Below are 7,240 nucleotides of genomic sequence, written 5' to 3' on the forward strand. Positions count from 1 at the left end.
TTTTACCAAAGACATATTTTATTCATCTTATCTCCTTTAGGCCGCCCTGACAAACCTGCCCTCCTTTGGGGCTGCTTCCTTGATTAACTTAAACTTGCACTGTATTGACATCATTTATAACATCCTCTTGTATCAGGTTGTTTGAGCTCCTCTGGAGTCGTAACGGCCTATTGTGTAAACACAGCATCGATGTGATTTATACAACTTGCATTATTTACCCAGCAGACTGTGTAACTGCTCCGAATGAACCATTATGACTGTCATGGGGCATAAATCCATCTTCAGGCACTTTTGAAAGCATGACTCACTGTGGTCTTTTGTGTAAGAGAATTTATGAGATGTGTATTATCCATTCAGTAGGCTCTAATGTCTGCTTGGTGAGGTGTAAAGCTAAATTAATCTACTGGAAAAAAAACAAAACCTGTGAATAAAGAAGAAATAGTCCCTTATATGAACTGATTCTAGCACCCCTATACTAAGAAAGAGGGAACCTCGAATATTAGCATCTACTTCATCTCTTGACAAACAATACTTGAGCAGGTGTTCATTAATGTCTCATATATTCAAAAGATCATGTTTATTTGTGTTTCCTTCACTAGATTAAAACCTAGGGCCATCTTGGTTTCCTCCACAGCCCTGGCAATAGATAGGCACTCAATACACTTTGCTGAATGAATGCCCAAGTAAACTCGTATAAATTTTCTCATTTAATTCCAGAAACAGCCCCATTTTACAGAGGAGGATCTATGACTCAGGGGTGGTAAATAATGTCTTCAAAGTTGCATACATTTGTACGTGGTAAAACTGGAATCCAGTCTGTCCAACCCCAAAGCCATTGTTATTTCAACTAAGTCAGAAAGCAGAAAAAAATGCAGAGATAATAACACATTGCTGCAGTAACCCACATAAAATAATATTGTGGCTTCCAAATAAGTCAAAAACAAGCAGGTAAAGCCCTCCAGCCTGGAAGTCAGGAGATCTGTGTTTTACACCATCTCTCCTTTCAGTCTGCTGCATGCATCACATACATCCCTTTATTTTTCTCATGATTCCTTTCCTCCCTGGTACCCCAATTCATTTTCTGAACAGTGCCGTTTTGGATATTTATTCTCTCTTCCTCAGTCGGCCTCCTTAACTTTCACCCCGTGGGCCCCTGGCTTGCCTCATGCCATCCCTGGTTCTGCTCCCTCCAGAAGACTAGGAATCTCCTATCCCTGATTGTAACTGAGTAAGTCAGTCATTAACCACATCTACCAGAGGACATAGCCTACCTCTCCAAGGAGGCTGAGAACTGGAAGGAATACATTTTATTAGTGAAATTTTAGAGATCTTTAATACTCTTTCATTAGTGAAATTTTAGAGGTCTTTAATTAATGCTCTTTTCCTCTGTTTTTCCTTTCTTTCTCAGTTTTGCTGCATGTGGGAATCTTCCCAGGCCTTTGACATCCTATCAGGTGACATCATATCAGGTGACATATCAGGTGACATCATCCATTAGGATGCCCTTGCGTGGCCCATGGTAAGAACAAGACTACCCTCCCTCCTCTCACATGACATCCTCAGATGTGACCATTTTACCCTCCATGAACACTGCTCTGATGAGCATTCCCACCCTTGATCTGACCTTTGTATCCTCTCCAGTGATTTTCGTGTGATCTTCCATTCATATCACCTTCTCCTGAGAACAAAAATGTGTAATGGCCACAGTTTGGGGAAATTGGGGCCTGTGGCATGCAGAGGGTATGGCCATGTGACACACATCTTTTGTTCTTGAATCCACCTGGGTCTGGGACCAGCATAGCTGACTGATTGCTCACAGCTTTTGGTTACAAGAGCAGGGGAAACCCACAGCTGCTGGAGATGGAGGCTCTTTGTGGCTAAGCTGGGATGGGTTGAACTCAAAGCCCCATTTGGGGTCACAAGAAATGTCTCCCAAGCATTTGAATTGCCCTCCAGAGAGTTTTAAGGTAGTCAAGTGGGACGACTCTGGGGAAGAAAACCTGGGGACAAACCCAATAGCTTTCCTCTCCCTGAAGAGCTGGTGGGTTCCATTATCAGCTATCAAGCAGTGTTCTGAATTTCAAGACTAAAAGTTGAGTATATGTGCTGTGTCTTAAAGTCAACTCTGAGTAGACTAATCAGCTATTGAGAGGTGTGAGTTATTTTTAGATGAATACAAACCCTGGGTATTATTCAGGGAAAAAAAAAAAAAAGAAAGAAACAACCAAACAAATGAAACATAACAGCAGCAAAAACAAATTCTACACAAAGAAAATCAGAAAAGAAACAAAATGAAAGCCCCTGAATGGCATTTGAGTAATGGTGAAAGACAGACTGAACACATCGCCTTGTCCTTATAATTCATTGAAGTAGCAGAGAATGATGAATAATACACATGCAGGGAGGAAAACAAAAATCACTTGCATTGCCATACTCTCTGGAGTTTAACTGAAATAAGTCCCCGTTCCTATTTGAATGTGGCCTTGCAGGACTTTGAAATCAGCAAAACAATCCCTGCATGTGGAATTGGACGCTCCCTAGCTAGAATTTTAAAATAGGAAATGAAATGAGTGACAAACTAGGCCACTGCAGAAGATGGGGGGAAGAATATCACTTCTGCTCCTTCACGATCCGTTCCATCACAGACATGAGAGAAATGGCTTTGCTTATGGGTTTCCACTGCCAGTTACTGAAAAGTCGAATCAAGGTTTTTAGATCCTTGTAATTACAGAGCTAAAACGCAATTGGAAAAATATATTCTGCACCTTCAGATGTTTGACATGACTTTCTGGTGACAGAGAGCAGGGCCGCTCTGCTGAGGGATGATTTTCCTATTCAGTTCCTCAACCCTTTCTGAAAGCAAAAGAAGTCCTAGCACCATTTTTCGATTAAGTGAATTCAGTTAATTAGCTTCACAAACAGAGCCCATGCATTATTTAGCAGCAGCCAATTCCTGAAAATTGTCTCTCTGTGGATCTCAGCCAGCCCTTCCCATCACCTCCCCAGGGAAGAAGGACTGGTGCCTTCCTGTAGGATCAGCATTTGAGTCAAAAGTTGTCCTGGGGTAGGGGTTTGGGTGGGAAGACAAAGGACATCCTGACCTGTATTGGGGGAGGGGGATGAGTTGGAGGGTGGATGAGTGCATCATTTATGAAAAAGGGTAAAAGAATCTGCCCTTATAATGATCTCATTATTTGGAAAAAAGAAAATAAAAATGAAGTGGTTCATTTGTGGCCTCTCTGAAGTATGTGCCTGGAAAAACGTTCCTGCCTCATCACATTCGCTTCCTTGCGACCCAGTCACCCTGATTCATAGTTTTATCTCAGCAGGGCTGCGTTACTGGCCCCATACATGCAAGCGAAGTAAGTCAGAAAGAGAAAGACAAATACTATATGATGTCACTTATATGTGGAATCTAAAGTAAGACACAAATGAACTTATCAATTTATTTATTTTTGCTGTGTTGGGTCTTCGCTTCTGTGCGAGGGCTTTCTCTAGTTGTGGCAAGCGGGGGCCACTCTTCATCGGGGTGCGCGGGCCTCTCACTGTCACGGCCTCTCTTGTTGTGGAGCACAGGCTCCGGACGCGCAGGCTCAGCGGCCGTGGCTCACGGGCCTGGTTGCTCCGCGGCATGTGGGATCCTCCCAGACCAGGGCTCGAACCCGTGTCCCCTGCATTAGCAGGCAGATTCTCAACCACTGCGCCACCAGGGAAGCCCCAAAATGAACTTATCTAGGAAACAGAAACAGATTCACAGAGTTAGAAAACAAACTTATGTTTACCAAAGCGGAAAGGGCATGGGGGAGGGATAAATTAGGAGTTTGGGATTAGCAGACACAAACTAGTATATATAAAAGAGATAAACAACAAGGTCCTACTGAATAGCACAGGGAACTGTATTCAATATCCTGTAATAAATCATACCAGAAAAGAATATGAAAAAGAATATATATATATATATATATATGTATAACTGAATCACTTTGCTATACAGCAGAAATTAAACACAACATTTTAAATCAACTATACCCAATAAAAAATACCCCCAAATTGAATACCCTTTACTACGTCCCTTTGGGTGACCTTGGTCCAAATTACCATCATTTCTCATCTGTGCCCCTATGTCTAACTGGTCCCCCTGCTTCCTCCCTTGCCCTGTATTCTCTTCTTACACAGCAGACACAAAGATTTCTACAAACGTAATTCAGATTATGAAGCCCTTGGATGACCTCCCTCTCACTCAGGCATATCTGCACAATTTTAACAGGTCTCTATATTATTCTTTCTCCCTCACACCTCCCCTACCTGTCCAACACTCTCTCTTCTTTGCTCACTCTGTACTGGCACCACTGGCCTCCTTGCAATACATTATTTTTTTTAAGCCATTTCCTATGTCTGAAATGCTCTTCTGTTCCCCTTCCCTCATAGCTACCTGGCTCAATCCATCACCTCCCTCAAGTCTCTTAATATAATCTTTTAATGTGGCCTAGCCTGACCAAGTCATTTTACGTTGGAAACCCTCCTCCAACCCTTGGAATTCCTAATCCCCCCATCTTCCTTTATTCTTTGTTCTCTGGTGGATTCCAACAATTTAGTGTTTGTTTGTTTTTTTTCTTTTTTCCTTTTTAAACATAGAATGGCTTTTGGGCAGGTCACTACCATTTCTTTTCTTTTTTTCCTTTTAATTAATTAATTTTATTTTTGTTTGCATTGGGTCTTCATTTGCGTGTGGGCTTTCTCTAGTCGCAGCGAGTGGGGGCTACTCTTCATTGTGGTGCGCACGCTTCTCGTTACGGTGGCTTCTCTTGTTGTGGAGCACGGGCTCTAGGTGCATGGACTTCAGTAATTGTGGCTCATGGGCTCTAGAGAGCAGGCTCAGTAGTTGTGGCTCATGGGATTAGTTGCTCTGTGACATGTGGGATCTTCCTGGACCAGGGCTCAAACCCATGTCCCCTGCATTGGCAGGCGGATTCTTAACCACTGTGCCATGAGGGAAGTCCCGAATGAACAAATGTTGTTATAATCCCTGCTAAAGACAATCTGTGCCCATGAGAACAATTCAAGGTAATTTTCAGAGGTCCCCACAGCCCATGCCTGTTAAAAAGTAGCTGTATAATCACCATAAAACCTGCCACAAATTACCATGATCGAAAACCAGAAAGGCTTCCATTTATGAAACACTGAAGCTTGAAGCCTCATCTTCCTGCCCTGATTGAACTAGTAACCTTTGTGTCTCCATGGATTTCATGGATTATTTCAGCCTCTGAATATCAGTACTTAAAACTATCAAAGTTCCCAGTTGATTCACTAATTGCGAGTTTTATAAAATAATAAATGGCATTTCTCTCTTGTCTTTCTGAGTTCAGTAATAAGGAATAGAGAAATGAAATAATTAGATGAACTTAAACATATCAACTTTATTTATGGTGGAGGGGAAAGCGGCTTAGATCTATGGCCACAATCACATTCCCTGAGATAGATATATATGTATGTACATATGTGTATATATATGTGTGTGTGTGTGTGTGTGTGTGTGTGTGTGTGTATATATATATATATATATATATATATATATATATATATATATATATATATATACATCCTTCTTTCCTTTCTGTTTGTTCATGAATAAAACCACCACATCTCTGTGGGGCAGTTTAAGACTCTAAAGGACTGAGTCCTGAGAAAACAGGTTTCATGTCCGGGTGTGTGGCGAGGGAGAGAGAGTGGTTGAAAATAAAGATACATTTTATCTATTACCAGCTTTCACTATGGGGACCATTGTAGGTAAAGAATGAGTCCTTCAGAATTCAAGTTTCCATCATTTCCTCGGATGGCATGAGCCAGCATATTCCATCCAATAAGAGAATCTTGTAAAAACTCTCTGTGGTCTTGATTTCTTTATTTTTCTACTTTTATTTAGCCTCCAAAAGGGAGAGGAGGAAAGAAAAGATAGAAATCCTGGCAGTTCCACTAGTTAATTACCCTCTCCTTCTCCTCCTCCACCTTTTCATTCCCTTTTCCGATTGCAGTCATCTTCTTTCATGACTAGCAGAGAAGAAAAGGGAGGCTGAAACTTCTTGAGTTTCTCTTCCTTCCCTCCCCTCCTCCCTCCCCTCCCCCTCCCTCTCCCTCCTCTTCCCTCCTCTCCCCTCTTCTCTCCTCTTCCCTTTCTTTCTTTTTTTTTGGGGGGGGGTTTCATTTTTTTTTGAATTTTTGAATTTTATTCCCTTTCTTTCCATTCCTTTCCCCTCCCTCTCTTTCCCTCTCCTCTTATCCTCCTCCCCTACCTCTTTCTCTCTTTGAATTTTGGGTAGCTTTCTTTCATTTATTCCACACCCCATGAGCCAGATGTTTTAAAGTTAGTTGCAAAGGATTATGTTTTCTTGTTTCCCATCATCCTTTCCTAGGACGATAAATCCTGAAATTCTCAAGCCCACAAACCACTAACGTACGTAAACAAAGACTAGGGAAAGCACACCATGATGGAGGCATTTTAATGGCCGTGGTTATCCCAGCAGCAAATGTTTTCTGTCGTCTTCTTGGTAGCTGACTGCTGCTTCAGATGCCATTTGTCCATGAAGTCATTTAAGATTCAGTTCCAAAGCACAAGCCCAGCAGATGTTTCCAGACATGTTCCTAATATAAAACATTCAAGGTTATTCATTTAAATGTTCATGAAATTTCCAAACATGTCGGCATTTTTATGGTATCAGTGGTGATAGCTGTAATGTTACCAATATTCACAGACTGAGGAAATGTGTATCATAAAATGTAAAGCGCTCTATTGAATATCTATATGACTTAGCAAGAGAAATGATTCTTACCCCTTCTTCCACCTTATCCTCAGCCTGTGTTTACATCCCCATTCCCACCACAGGCTTAAAAGTATGCATTAAACCACCGCTTTCTCAATAACCTTTTAAAACTATGGGACAGGACTGATAAACTCAACTACCTACAGAAATCAGGGAGGTACATGAGAGAGGTGTTTGGATATAAGAAAACCAGTAGAGCAAAGTTGATGGTACATAGTAAGTCAGCTGCAGTGTCAGAGATACAATAGGGAGATGTAGAGATTGCGGCCCATTGGAATGCATGCCCTGTCTAAGGGAACAGATGCTCTGTTCATTGTTGCCTGGTGAGAATATAGCCATGCACTGCCAGATCTTCCAAATTTCTGGAGAAGCTGGAATTTGGATATTGATGTGGCATCTTCAGTTACCCCAAATGCTGGCAA

The sequence above is a fragment of the Hyperoodon ampullatus genome, assembly GCF_949752795.1.
Source record: "Hyperoodon ampullatus genome assembly, chromosome: 10".
NCBI lineage: Eukaryota > Metazoa > Chordata > Mammalia > Artiodactyla > Ziphiidae > Hyperoodon > Hyperoodon ampullatus.